Source organism: Bos javanicus, chromosome 17 (assembly GCF_032452875.1).
Source record: "Bos javanicus breed banteng chromosome 17, ARS-OSU_banteng_1.0, whole genome shotgun sequence".
NCBI lineage: Eukaryota > Metazoa > Chordata > Mammalia > Artiodactyla > Bovidae > Bos > Bos javanicus.
The window spans coordinates 69,099,800-69,113,300 of NC_083884.1; the positions used below are offsets into that span (position 1 = coordinate 69,099,800).

Genomic DNA, 13,501 nt, shown 5'->3' on the forward strand with positions numbered 1-13,501 from the left:
TGAGATAGCCGAGGTGGGGTGGAGAAAAGCACTTGGTGGGTGACAGTGACATTGATCATAGCAATGCGCTCTGCTGTGCTCAGTCACTCAGTCGTGTCCGACTCTTTGCGACCCCATGGACTGTAGCCCGCCAGGCTCCTCTGTCCCTGGGGATTCTCCAGGCAAGAATACTGGAGTGGGTTGCCATGCCCTCCTCCAGGGGATCTTCCCGACCCAGGGATCGAACCCAGGTCTCTGGCACTGCAGGCAGATTCTTTACCGTCTGAGCCACCAGGGAAGCAGCAATGCTTCCTGAATATTAAATGCAGATGCTGGACCAGTCACCGTGAGGCTGAGCACAGCCCTGTGAGCGAGACAGGACTTTCCCCCTTTTACAGATGAGTAACTGAGGCCCAGAATGCCAGCAGGATGCCTTCACAGCTGGCTCACTCCATCCTGGCCCCAGAGACTCTCGTGGGCCCCTCCTTCTGGCCTCAGCTGCAGGCGGCTGAGGCTGTCTGTGTGGCCCCTGCTGACCCTTCAACCCACTCTGCACTCAGGACACAAGACGAGTGGACGCAGATCCGTGAGGGGCGGGCGGCACACCCTCTCCCCACCTTCTCCATGTAAGTGGACATACATCCAACCCTGCATCTATGTTTGGCAAAACCCACGGTCTGAGCTGAGCCTCACACTAACTCAAGAGGTGGCCAAGGCCTGGAAAACCCCCTCCAACTCACTGACGAGAGCCTCAGGGAGGCTGTGTGCCTGGCTCAGGTCCCTGGTCGAGCCGGCAGCGGTGGGCAAGCCCCTCTCCCTTCTCCTGGCGCCTGTCAGCTCTCTCTGAGGGAGGGTGGACTTGCTGCCAGGGGTAAATGATGCCAGCTTAGAATGGGCCTGGTATCTAGCATCTCATCTAATTCTCTCAAAAACATTTTGGGGTTTTGGTGACAGTTTATTAAGATAGAATTCACATACCATACAATTCACCCATTAAAACTGTACGAGTCAATGGTTTTTAGAGTATTCAGAGCTATGTAACCGTCACCACATTAAAATGCATTTTATACCATTTTCATTACCCCAAAAAGCAACCCTGTATTCTTTTAACATCATCCCTCAGTCCCTTGTATCATCCCTCAATCCCCTCATCCCTTCAGCTCCAGGCAACCACCAGTCTACTTTCCTTCCTATAGATACACCTATTGCGGATATTTCATATAGACGGAATCACATAATATTCAACAACTTTTTGAATGGGGTGTTAATGTTGCTCCCATTTCCCACATGAAAGTGACTGAGGCCTGGACAGGTGGAAACTTTACCAAGGGCCCTCAGTGAAGCAGGAACGAGCAGGGTCAGGGCCCAGGCCACCCGCTCCCAGAGGCCTGCTCTGCGGCATCCACGCCCCCAGTGAGGAAGCCTGGGGGCTCACTGAGCCACCCACTCCTCCCCTCCCTTCTACCTGGACCCAGGACTTCAGCCCCCAGTTCCTCCATCACACCCAGGGCTTCTGCCAGGGAAGCCCCAGGCCCTGGGACTGCACCCGATTCTCTCGTGACCCCTGCTCTCAGTGCTTCAGGCCTCAGCTCTGCCGCCCCCCTGGAAAGCTCCTCCTGACTGCTCCCCTTTCTCGGCACTTCCACTGCCCGTGGAAGATGGGGCAGCCTGGCTCCCTCTCTGTGGTCGGGAAACTGAGGCCGTGGGGAGGTGTCTGGGGTCACCCAGTGAGACCAGGCAGAATGGGGACCTGGGCCGGGTCCCCAACTCCCACACCAATGCTCCTCCTCCTGGCCATTTCTAGACAGGAAGCCCTCATCTCCTCCACTCCCATCCCATCCTGACATTGTCTTCAGGCCCTCAAGAAAGAGGGGAAACCGAGGCTCAGCAAAGCCAGCAATCTGCCCAAGGCCACAGGTGCTGAGCCAAGACTCACCTGCTGATTCCCAGGCTCCCCCACCTGATGCGCTGGGTCAGGAGCCCCAGTTTGTGGCTCCCATGGCTCCTCAATTTACCCCTCTATCCACCTTCATGAAATGGGCTCCTTACTTGTTGGTGACCAGGGGAGCTGGGATCCCTGTCTTCTTCGTGGCTGTGTGTATCCACGGTGTAGACCCCAGCCAGGAACAGGTCTCAGGAAAACAGAAAGTGTTAGTCGCTCAGTCATGTCTGACTCTGTGACCCCATGGACTGTAGCGTGCCAGGCTCCTCTGTCCATGGGATTCTCCAGGCAAGAATACTAGAGTGGGTTGCCATTCCCTTCTCCAGGGGATCTTCTCAACCCAGGAATCAAACCTGGTCTCCTGCACTGGGGACAGATTCTTTACTGTCTGAGCCAATAAGGAAGCCCAGGTCTCAGGAAACATTTGTTGAATGAATGATGAAACAAGAAAAGGGAGGAATGGGTGGGTGGGGTGGTAAGGGCAGTTGAACCACCTGCTCAGAATCACAGGATGCCATTTGCCAGAATTACGGGGTCTTACACCAACTCTTCTGACTCCTAAATCTAGAATTCTTTTGACCTTTAGGAGGTCTTATGCCTCTTGGGGAGTCACCCACACAATCCTGCACCCAGTTTTGAGGGCTTCTGGCCCCCTGCAGCTCACCTACAGGCTCCCCAGGAGTCAAGTCTCTGTACTGCAGGTTGAGAACCCCGTACAGGTCACACAGCCCTGTCCCGAGGACACGACAGACGTGAATGCACTTCACCAGAGCCTGAAGCCCAGCACGCACTTCAGCTGTCTCAACCACGATCCTGCACCGAGCTGCAGCCCCTGGCACATGACACGGCAGTTCTGACACCGATCCTCCGCCTCCTCTGTCCTTGCACGGCCCTCTGCCCCTCCCCAGGGGCTGCTGCTGGCCAGGGACGTGCTGGAATGCTCGTTAATGCTTCTTCAGCCGCCATCAGCCCTGGCAGCCTGCGCCCACGGCCTCCAGGGCAGGGACTGCCTGCACCCCACATCCGGGTCCCCGGTTGACTCAGTGGGACCCTGCCTCTCTTCCCCCACCCCTAACACCATCTTGGTCACAGAGGGCCGGGGATGGGCAGGGTCCAGGGCTCAGGAACCCACCCAGTGCCCAGAACGGCGCTGCACACACCTGGTCACAGTTGTGTTTATTAAGGGTTTTCTAATAGTGTTAGGCTTTTTGCACATGTTTTTCCACCAAAGCTCAAATGAAGCTGGTCCTGTTACACACCATTCTACAGATGTGGGAACTGAGCCCCAGGAAGCAGAGGTCACTTGTCCGAGATGCCCCAGAGGGAGTGTAGGCATTCATTCTTGGGTTGGTCTGACTTCAGGGGTGGTGGATCCTGAACCATTAGTTACTGGTGATTGTCTGGAGGTGGCGGCTTGCCTTCAGCTGTGCAGGTGTCTGTCCTTGGAAGCCCAGCCCTAGGAACGACTGTTCTGAGTGACGTGGCAGATTCACATTTATTAGAATTTCTCAGAGAATGCAGAGTTTGCTGAACTTCAGCTTGTCTCTTCATTTGCACTCATAAAATATTAAAGCTGGAAGGTGCCCTGGTCAGTGGGATTGTCTAGTCTCCACATTTTATGAAAGCGGAAACTGAGGCCCAGAGGTGCAATGGTCTCAGCCCAGGCGTCCCCAAGTCACAGATAATTAGGAAGAAATCCGGGACTCGGGACATCATGTCAATGCTCCCTAAGATCAAACAATGAAAGCTCAGGAAGTCACACTCAGGGCCTTCCGGTGCAAGCCTCTCATTTTACAAAAGAGGAAACTGAGAATCAGAGAACAGCGGGGTCTTCCTAAGGCAAAGTGCTCCACCGATGGTCCCCAGAGACCGAGTTTTGTACTAGCAGTGTGACCATACAGATGAGATAACCTTTCACTGATGAAGTGGCAGTGTGGCTGCTGCTGCTAAGTCGCTTCAGTCGTGTCCGACTCTGTGCGACCCCATAGACGGCAGCCCACCAGGCTCCCCTATCCCTGGGATTCTCCAGGCAGGAACACTGGAGTGGGTTGCCATTTCCTTCTCCAACGCATGAAAGTGAAAAGTGAAAGTGAGGTCGCTCAGTCGTGTCCGACTCTTAGCGACCCCATGGACTGCAGCCCACCAGGCTCCTCCGTCCATGGGATTTTCCAGGCAAGAGTACTGGAGTGGGGTGCCATTGCCTTCTCCAAAAGTAGTAATAACAGAACCTATAGTATAGGCTCACTCTCAGGAATATAAATGATGCTGGCCCTTAGGCCAGCACCCAACAGTCACTAAGGGCTCCATCTGTAGTGTATATTACTAACACTGCTGGGCCCTTGTCATTTCCCCTCTGCCACCTGCCTTCCACGCCAAATGTTTCTGGGCACAGAACAGTGGGTAAGACTGTGGACTGCTGCTTCAGTCACTTGGTAGCTGGGTGACCTCGGACTGGTTACTAGTTTGTGACTCTGGGCTTCAAATGTCTCATCAGAAAATGGGATGGCAGGAACAGACCTACTAGACAGGACTTTGGGGGGATGGATATAATACATGTGATAGGCTTCATGCAAAGCCAGGCCTAAATGAAGTGCTCAGTGGATCTGAGCACCACTCTCACCACTTTCATGGCCACGTTGCATGTCCGTCCCATCCCAGGCTGCAGGGCGCCTGGCCCAGCCTTAGGAGTGCCATCGCAGCAAGGCAAGGCGATCTTGGAGCCCTGTGCCTCCTGCCTCCGGGGAAGGGACTGCGTGCACCCCACATCTGCCGCTCTTCCCCTGCCCCTAACACCATCTTGGTCACAGAGGGCAGAAGACGGGCAGGGTCCAAGGCTCAGGAACCCTCCCAGGACCCAGAACTGTGACAACCGGTCACAGTTGTGCTTATTAAGGGTTTTCTAAGCCAGAAATAGTGTTAGGCTTTTGCATATGTTTTCCCACCAAACCTCAAAAGAAGCTGGTCCTGTTCCACACCATTCTACAGATGTGGAAACTGAGCCCCAGAAAGCAGAGGTCACTTGTCCGAGATGCCCCAGAGGGAGTGTAGGCATTCTTGGGTTGGTCTGACTTCGGGGTGGATTCTGAACCGTTAGTTATCGTTGATTGTCTGGAGGCACAAGGACGCGGCTCTGCTTTCTCGGCGCCTGCCTGGAGGCGGGGATTCTGAAAATGCTGGACAAAATTCCGGTTTTTGCAAGTGGAAGTGTCCTGGAGAAGCCCCCATTTCAGGTGCAGAAACTGAGGTCTGGGAAAGGAAGGTTGCTGTCCACAGACTCACAGACGCCCGGTCTCAGGTTCAGGGTTTGATGCACAGGTGTCCTCGCTTGTGGCACGGTAGCCCAGGGACGGTCCCCTTCCCCAGGAGCCCCCGTCCCCGAGGAAGAGCGCCCATCCCAGAGTTCCGCCTCCTCGGTTCAAGGCTGTGTGGTCAGTCCTCCCGGTGGCATCTCGGCGTCTGCCCTGCCGTTACGACGAAGGAAGCGATGGCAACCGAGGTCGCTGCCACCTTTCTGCAGTCTCCAGGGATGCCTCTGACCCGGAGCTGTGGCGACCAGGGCTGCCGGAAAGCTGGGTTCCAGCTGTAGGTAGCGCTCGCTGTCCGCATTTCCGAGCCCGAGCGCTCGGAGGAGCGCTCGACAATCTTCGGAAGCCGGAGGGAAAGCTCGGGCATTTCCGGTGCCGAGGGGCGGGGCTGACCGTAATGCCGGCGTCTCCGCCTCCGCCTGTAGAGGGCGCTGTTGCCAGTGCGAGCCCGTCAAGCCGGAGAGCCGGCCAACGTATTAGGAGGCGCAGAAACAGGTTGGGCAACCTTGGAGCCCCGGTTTCTTCCTCTGGAAAATAGGCTTGATGACAAGTCTTGTGAGACGCCAGTGGGACCCGAATAAGTTTGTGAGAGGAACTGGAAGACACATTGATAGATATGCATGCTATTTGCCTCAGTTTGTTCATCTGTAATTAGGGGTCATTGCACTTTCCATCCCTGAATAAATTGTGAGAATTGAAAACTGTGGGTAAGACACATAGGAAGGGCCTGGGGGACCTCCTTGGTGGTCCAGTGGCTGAGACTCCGAGTTCCAATGCAAGGGACCAGGGTTCGATCCCTGGTCAGGGAACTAGATCCCATATGCTGCAACTAAGACCTGGCTCAGCCAAATAAATAAGATTAAATCAAAAAATAAAGAGCCTGGCACCTTGTAAGCACCTAGTAAAAGGTAATGATTGTGATAATGGGCGAAGGGCTCCCCTCAAGACAGGAAATAAAGTCCGCATGTCAGTTCCTGCTTCCCCTTCAGCTGCAGAGCCAGAGACAAGGCAGGTGCCAGATGTACTGAAACCACTGGCTGAGGGTCAGACCTGCCACTGACCACGTGGGCTTCAGTTCTCTCATCTGTGTAACTGATGGCCCCTAAGGCCCTTTAGCCCTGCTTCCTTGAACTCTGAGTTGTGAAATGCAGTCCAAGACAGCTTCTACTTACAGATGGATAGGGTGGACAAGGGCCTATAGGGAGTCACCACGGACATTTACTCTTTCCACAAACTTCACTGAGCTAACATTCTGGTACCAGGTCCTAGGAAGCAACATTAAGTAAGAGATGCCTCTTCCTTGCCCAAAGTTGAGTTAGGTGACAAACAGCCCTTTAGAATACAGGGTTAGGCTAGAACAAGGGCAAGTCAGGGGGTCGTAAGAGCCCACACCTTGGGGGTTAGGGAAGGCTCCTTGAAGGTGAAGGATAAAGAGAAGTTATGTGAAAATGGGGGCAGGGGAAAAGGATTTCAGACAAGAAGCTCTGGGTACGGGTACAAGAAAATATTGCAGAATCAAGAATTTCTCAGAGGTGGGTCGGAAGCAGAAGAGATTCTGGGAGAGAGGGATGTCCTGAGCAAACACAGGGGTGGGGCCGGGTGGCTGTGTTCTAGAGCCAAGTTTTGTGCTTGGCAAGTGATTTAACCTTTCCAGGCCTCAATTTCCTCACCAAAGCTTTTTGGAGTGGATGTGATGCCTAAATGAGAAAACGTATGCAAAAGACTTAATAGCAGGGGCTTAATCAGCGGACTTAGAAGGTTGGTCAAGGCCAGATCAATACAGGCTGTTCTGCTGTAGGGACACTGGCTCAGATGTACATCCCCAGGCCCCTCCACAAGAGATTCTGACTCAGAGGATCTGGGAGGGCACAGAGATTCACTTTGGTGACCAGCATTGAGGCACGATTTTTTAAAATTTTAATGAAAAGCACATTTTCTCCACTAACTCCCTCCAAGACCGTAAAGACCTCAAGGTCAGCTTTGTCTCTTTCTTCCTTCACTGCTAACTTCCCTGGAAGCCAGAAGGCAGTTCAGGTGCCCAGCAGAGTTTTTTCCTGCACGTGTGACTGAGTCCCTGACCCAGGTCTGCTCTGGGCTCCCACAGTCTTCTGTCCAGGGCAGGCGCCTGGCTCAGGGCCGGGGAAGAGGTTTCAGAAACTTTCCTGGCACGTCTCCCCTCTGTTGGCATTTGTTTCTGGTTGGCGCCAGGCTGCTTCCAGGCCCTATGAGTCCTCATGCCGCCTGACCTTAGAGGGACAGGGGCTAGGATGCGGCTGCCCCTCAGAGAAGCAAACTTCACATCCTCTGAGCTCGTTTGCCAGGGCCTCTTTTAATGCCCAGTAATGCTGCATTCACCTGCCAACAGAAATGAACTTTTATCCAACTGATAGTTCTTCCCCCAAGCCTCAATACCCCACTTTAAACTGATTGGTATAGAATCTTTCTCAAATGTACTATGGACAGCCAGGATAAAGAGAGGAAGCATCACTTAAATATATTCTTCTGAAAGTGACTGCGCATCTTGAGAAGTGCAGCAGGCCCTGCTGTGAGCTCTGCAACCTTGGCAGGCCACTTTCTCTCTCTGACCTAGACAGCCTAGCCCGTATTGGGAAAGGGCCCTGCAGACCTAGGGCGACTGCTGCAGACACCACATACTTAGGTGGCCTGCACAGGGAGCACCACACAGAGGTTGCCAGAATCATTTTCTTGATGACCCAAGATCTACCTGTGAACATCAAGCATGGTTCCATGGCTACCGTCTATTTATCTGTTGCCTCAGGCTAGGCCATCCAGAGAGCCATCGGCCGTCATTTCAACTTCCTGACTGTAAGGTGGCCTGGGATGCCACCTTCCCCAAGACAATGCTGGTTCTCCACCTCCCTAGCTTCCACCAGATGCTGGAGGGAACTCCCGGAGCAAAGCTCCAGACAGTGTGACAGGACCAGGAAAGGGCTGGGTCCAGTTCTAAAGCAGTGGTCCTATGGGGACCCAGCTGGGCCTTCCCATGAACATGAAAGGTGGTAGCATAGCCTTACAGTTGAGCGTAAATGCTATAGAGACCAGCAGACCTGGGTTTGAATCCCAGCTCTGCCATTTACTACCTGTGACCTGGGGCAAGTTACCCGACCTCCTCTGAGCCTCCATTTCCCAAACCACGAAATGGGAATAGTCAGAGTATTTAATCTCATACAGTTGCTAGAATGAGAGAGGCCAGGTGTGAAAACAAAGGTACCTCTTCCTCTTCTTAGCAGAGCCTTGAGTCCTCTTGTTGCTTAGCCTCTTGCACTGGGTAACAAGAATATAACAGTCCTAGAGCATGTGTGAGTCCACAAGCCTCACCCAATTGCTAGAACTGGTCCCTTAGGAAAGACCAATGAACCATCTCACTCTCAGGCTCAGGAACCACCGCCGGAGAATCATTCATCTGTAATTGCTCGCAAAGAGAACTGTAAGAGTGGGGGAGATGGGGCGGATCTGTAAATCCACCCACCAGCTCCTGACCTTTTCGGCAGAATTCAGCCTCCTACCCACTGTCTTCCCAGGGTGGCAGACGGGTGGGCAGGCAAGCAGACCTACTGCAGGCTTTCATCAGTTTTGGGCCAGTCCCCTGTGGTTACAACCACGAGAGGATACTAGGAGGGGGAGGCTTATGCAAAACTGCATGTAGTTCAGTTTTTTGCTGTCTGCTTCATAAAGGGAGTAGGGGGAGGGAGGCCGCCTCCCCTTTACTATAAGTCAAGGCCTGCAAAAATAGGACACCTCTAAGGAGCGGAGGGGGAGGAAGAGGGGAGGAAGGAAAGGAGGACAGAGAAACTGGGGGTGGAGGAGAGATGGAAGGGTGTGATAGAAGGAGAAGGAACAGAGAGAGGAAGAGAAGGAGAGTATATGAGGCATGATGAACGCCAAAGAGAGATAAGGAGAAAGAGAAATACTCTGCGCTTCACAGACACACAAAAATAACTGCTGAATTAAAAAAGAAAAAGGTATTACTGAGGAGAGTTTGCAAGCAATGTAGTAGGCAGGGTCTAAGCCCTAGCGAAGGTGACCTCGCACAGCTCAGGCTGGCTGGAAGGCTCTTAGCTGGCAGTGGCCGCCCTCCAAGGGCTCAGCCAGCCGGGAGTTGTCCAGATGCCTGGTGCTGAAATGCCCGGGTACTCACCAGCTTCTCAAAGAGGACTTGCTCAGCCATTCGACTATTTGTTCAGCTCTGCTGTATGCCAACCACTGTTCCAAGGGCTGAGGAAAGCACCACTGAATAAGACAGGCAAAAGTCCTTGATTTTATGAAGCTTACATTCTATGGGAGGAGATAAGATAGTACAACTGTCCATGTTAGAAAAGGTCAAGTTCTATGGAGAGACATAAAGTAGGAAGAGAATGAGCTTAGCAAATACATCCCAAACAGAGGTCACAGCGAGGTGACACAGTGCTGTGGGATGCCAGGGCTGGGAGTGAGCCCCACGTAAAGGATGTACTGACACTGGGTCACAGGTCACAGGGACTCTCAGTTGGATGACCTGTCAGTGGCCAGACTCCAGTTCCAGCCAGCCGCTTGTTCCCTCTCTGGGGGCCTCTCATTCCTCCAACCTCAGGTCATCTGGGCCCCTCAGTGCCAGAGAAATGGGTTTTCACCTTCTGTATACAGAACTAGCTTAAGGTTGGATGATTTGAGACCCTGTCACTGGGTCAACTTGGGCAAGTCATCTCCTTACTCTGGCCTTTGTTTACTCATCTATAAAAGGGACAATGATCCTTGACTAGTGATTCTTGCCATGTTTGAGGAGGTACCAAGGAGAAAGTGGTGGCTGAGTTCTGTCTGCTGTACACATGGGGTATTCCCCCTCACTGAGGTATCATACTTCAGAGTCCCCAGGGCTTACCACAGGGTCTAACCCTGTTAGACACTGAATGAATGGAGTGGCAGCAATGCTTGGCCAGTGTTCACTGAAAACTGTGTTCCACCCTCACCCTTCACTCTGCAGCCCTGTTCCTGAAGAGCACTAACCCTGAAGGAGAGCCCAGAGGGAACAGGGCCTGAAGCCCATGCCTGAGTGGGTCCTGCAGTCTGGGCCACTTTGGGTGACACTTGGGGGGTCAGAAGCCACTGTGGTCAAATAAGTTTTGGGGAACTTGGCACCTCTGGGAGATTCCTAATGCTCATCACCATGTCCAGGCTCTAAGAGTTGCACCAAGAGTCCTGATAACTTCCTTCAGCTGTCAAACTCCTGTTTCTCCTCCTTTTTGGAGGAATGCTTATCATAATCCTCAAGAAGTTGCCCTGAGAAATGCTGCACTGGGATTTGGGAACGACTTGAGAATTCTTGTCCCAGGGAGACAATTTTAGAAGTTTCTGGGGTTCCGAACCTCAGTGTTTTTTGTACATCTATCACATAGCAGGCACTCAGTAAACATGTGAAGAATGGATGAATGAATGGATACATGACACTGTTGTTCTACTCAGTTTCAAATGGTAAAAACTGGGGCAGCAAGATCAAAGGGATTTGAGACTCAAGGACTCAGGGCAGAATCATTTTTAGTCCCCTTTAGACCACAAGTTTGGGTGAGGAACGGCTGGAATTTATTCATCCATCCATTCATTCACCCAATGACAACTCAGGGTGGTAAGTGTGATGTGGTGGATTAGCACTGGGGACCATGGAGGGGATAACTGACTACATGTTGGGGTAAAAGGGAATGACTTCCAGGAGGTGAGCCTGAAGGGCCCTTTGAGGGGACTGACCTCAGGATTCCCACCCTCATGTCATTTTCCAGCCACATGAATCACATTAGGGACTTCTTGCTTAGAATCCCATGGTTGTGGGCCCCCAGCCTTGACAGAATCCATCTTGGCCCCCTCCTCTCTTTTACCCAGCCCCTGCTGCCACTCCGCTTTGCTGTCAGCTGCCTGTCAGCCTCCCCACACCCAGAGGATGCATCTGCATTATGCAGATGACTGAAAAGACCCAAAGGAACAGAGCTAATGGCAAGATTCCAAGCAGAATGACAAGTCAATGGGGAGCCCTCTGCAAGCCCCCCAAATGCCATTCTTAGAAGCCTCAGGCCAGACACTCACCTCCATCCTCCCAGCACCAACTGCACACCTGCCCTTTTGCCCCCTGCAAACTGGAGCATAGCTGGACCTTTAAACAGGGGAAAAATGCTTCATCATGTTCTGCTTCTTCATGCAAAACCAGAAACTCCCTTCCCCCTCCCTCCTCCTCCCCAGTGCACTCTCCTCCCAGTAAAACCTGGTTAAAGGGACAGTACAATCACATCCCCATCTCTGAGGGCCTGCTTAGAACCAGGGGTCTGGGAGTGAGGTGGAGTGCAGAGAGAAAAGGACAGATAGAGGTCTTCCCTAGGGTATTTGTCTGTCCCCATCCTGGGGAGCCTACAGAAGGAAAACCATGCAGACTGGAAATGTAGTGCAGGTTGAATTAACTGCCTGAGGGAGGCTCAGGTCTGGGATGGAAGTCTTCAGTGACTCCCTAGGGGGTCTCAAGGCTCCCCGCCTCACCACACCTGACATCTAGGTCCCTTCAGCTCCAATGGAAGGACAAGACAGGTGTGTATGTGGTAGACAGTCACAGAATGGAGGAACTGGACCCCCAATAGAAGGTCAAGGGGCTGGGTCTCTGGCTGCCAGGGTGACCCCACTGGATTACCCATCCACCCCTCCTCAGTCCCCCATCTGCATAGCATAGGGATCAGACATCAGTGAGATAGAATTCCTCCCTCCCATCCCTCAAGGGGAAGGCAGAGGTTAATTAACCCCTTTCTCCCCAACAAAGAGTAGGCCCTGTCCTTGGTGCTGAAGCATCAGCTGCAGCACCACCCCCACTCCCAAGGCTCTTGACTGGAGTCAAACCCAAGACAAAGCTAACTATCAACAGCAGTGCAGGTCCCCCAAATACAAAGGCCCTCTTTTCTACCTGAATTAAGGCTTGTGGGGGTGAGCAGCTCTGATACCCTGAAAGCTTCTCACCGCTTCTCCGGGTGTGAGAAGGGAGCCCAGTCATGACACCCACTTGTCTCTTGTGGGTGTGGGGAGAAACGACAAGTTGAAGCCGAGGAGATGGAGAGGGGAGAGGAAGAAAGGACTTCCGAGTTGTGGGGAAGTGGCTGCTATGTCCACGGGCAGTAGGATTCCTCTCCTCTACTGATGCTGGAGACTTCCCAAGTCTCTGGGGGTCTCAAGTTGCAGCCTGACCTGGAGCAAGGTCTGTTCTTTGTACCGATGGGCGAACCGAGTGGGGGTGGGGGCAACGTGTTCAAGGTCATTCACCAGCAACTGTGGGGCTGTCCTCGGTGTGCAGACCCTGGCCCGAGGGACTCCTGGCACCCCTGCCACCTCCCCAAACCCCACACGCAACTCACACCAGCTCTCCCAACGCCATGCCCCGTTCCCTGCAGTACCCCCACTCTTGGTTCTTTGACCCTTGCACACTCCGCCTTTACAGGGAACCCTCTGCACACTTCACTGAGGGTCCTTCTTGCTGGGGCCGGTTTCGGGGTCTCCTGCCTCCTATCCTGAGGAGAACACTGTGCCCACCCCCAATCCGGGCTTCCCTTCTCTAGCCTCTGCAGTGTCTCCCACACCCCCAATTCAGGGCAGCCTTGCCGCCCCTCCCCAACTCCAGGCCCCCTCCCCTTTTTCGGGCCGGTTGCCGAGTTCTTGAATCCTCTCTTGGTGGCCTCTCTAGCAGCTAGGGTCTTCTATCTCTACTCTGTAGCGCCCACCATGCCTCCATTCAGGAGTACTTTTCTCCTCCCCTATTCCGGGCCGGCTGCAGACACTCTGAGCTCCCTCTCCTGAGGGTCTAACTATCAGGGAATTCCTGTGCCCCCTATCACTCGGGGTCCTCATCCTACTGCGCCTTCCACCACCCCATCCTGAGGGCATCCTGTCCCATTCCCATCTGGTCTCCTTGCCCTCGCTCCCCCATTTCGGACGCCTTCTCTCTTTCCGAACATAGTAGTAGGGTCTCGCCACCCGCACCCGGGGGGTCCCCGGCGGTCCACTCCGGGAGTTCTCTACCGTCTGACGCCCTCGGCGGGGTGGGGGCGCGGGTCTCCTCTGACGCTGCGTTGTCGATTCCCCTTCACTCCTAGGTTCCCCTGCCCCGCCCCTCTCACTGCGGCGGAGCCGGCCGGCCTAGGCCGCTGGGGGAGGAGGCGGAGAGGGCGGGGCCCTCCTCCCCCGCTCCGCCCCCCCCGCCCGAACTGCTGAGGGGCTGGACCCCGCCGGGCTGCTATAAAAGGGCCGGCCGGTCCGG

General features: G+C 53.9%; 1 long non-coding RNA gene across 6 annotated transcripts; it reads right to left on the bottom strand.

Annotated features, from left to right (window-relative positions):
* Window positions 1-3,080: 3,080 nt before the first annotated feature.
* On the bottom strand, window positions 3,081-13,459 carry LOC133229056 (uncharacterized). 6 transcript variants are annotated; one of them, XR_009730470.1, is made up of 5 exons: window positions 13,264-13,459; window positions 12,158-12,259; window positions 11,299-11,365; window positions 9,386-9,522; window positions 3,081-8,672 (listed from the first exon to the last, which is right to left on the bottom strand). It is a non-coding gene; the product is annotated as an uncharacterized LOC133229056 (long non-coding RNA). The 6 variants fall into 6 exon arrangements; XR_009730471.1 differs by lacking the exon at window positions 13,264-13,459 and having other exon boundaries at window positions 3,081-7,581; window positions 8,459-8,672; window positions 12,158-13,250; XR_009730467.1 differs by lacking the exon at window positions 12,158-12,259 and having other exon boundaries at window positions 3,081-5,821.
* Between the last annotated feature and the right edge of the window lie 42 nt (window positions 13,460-13,501).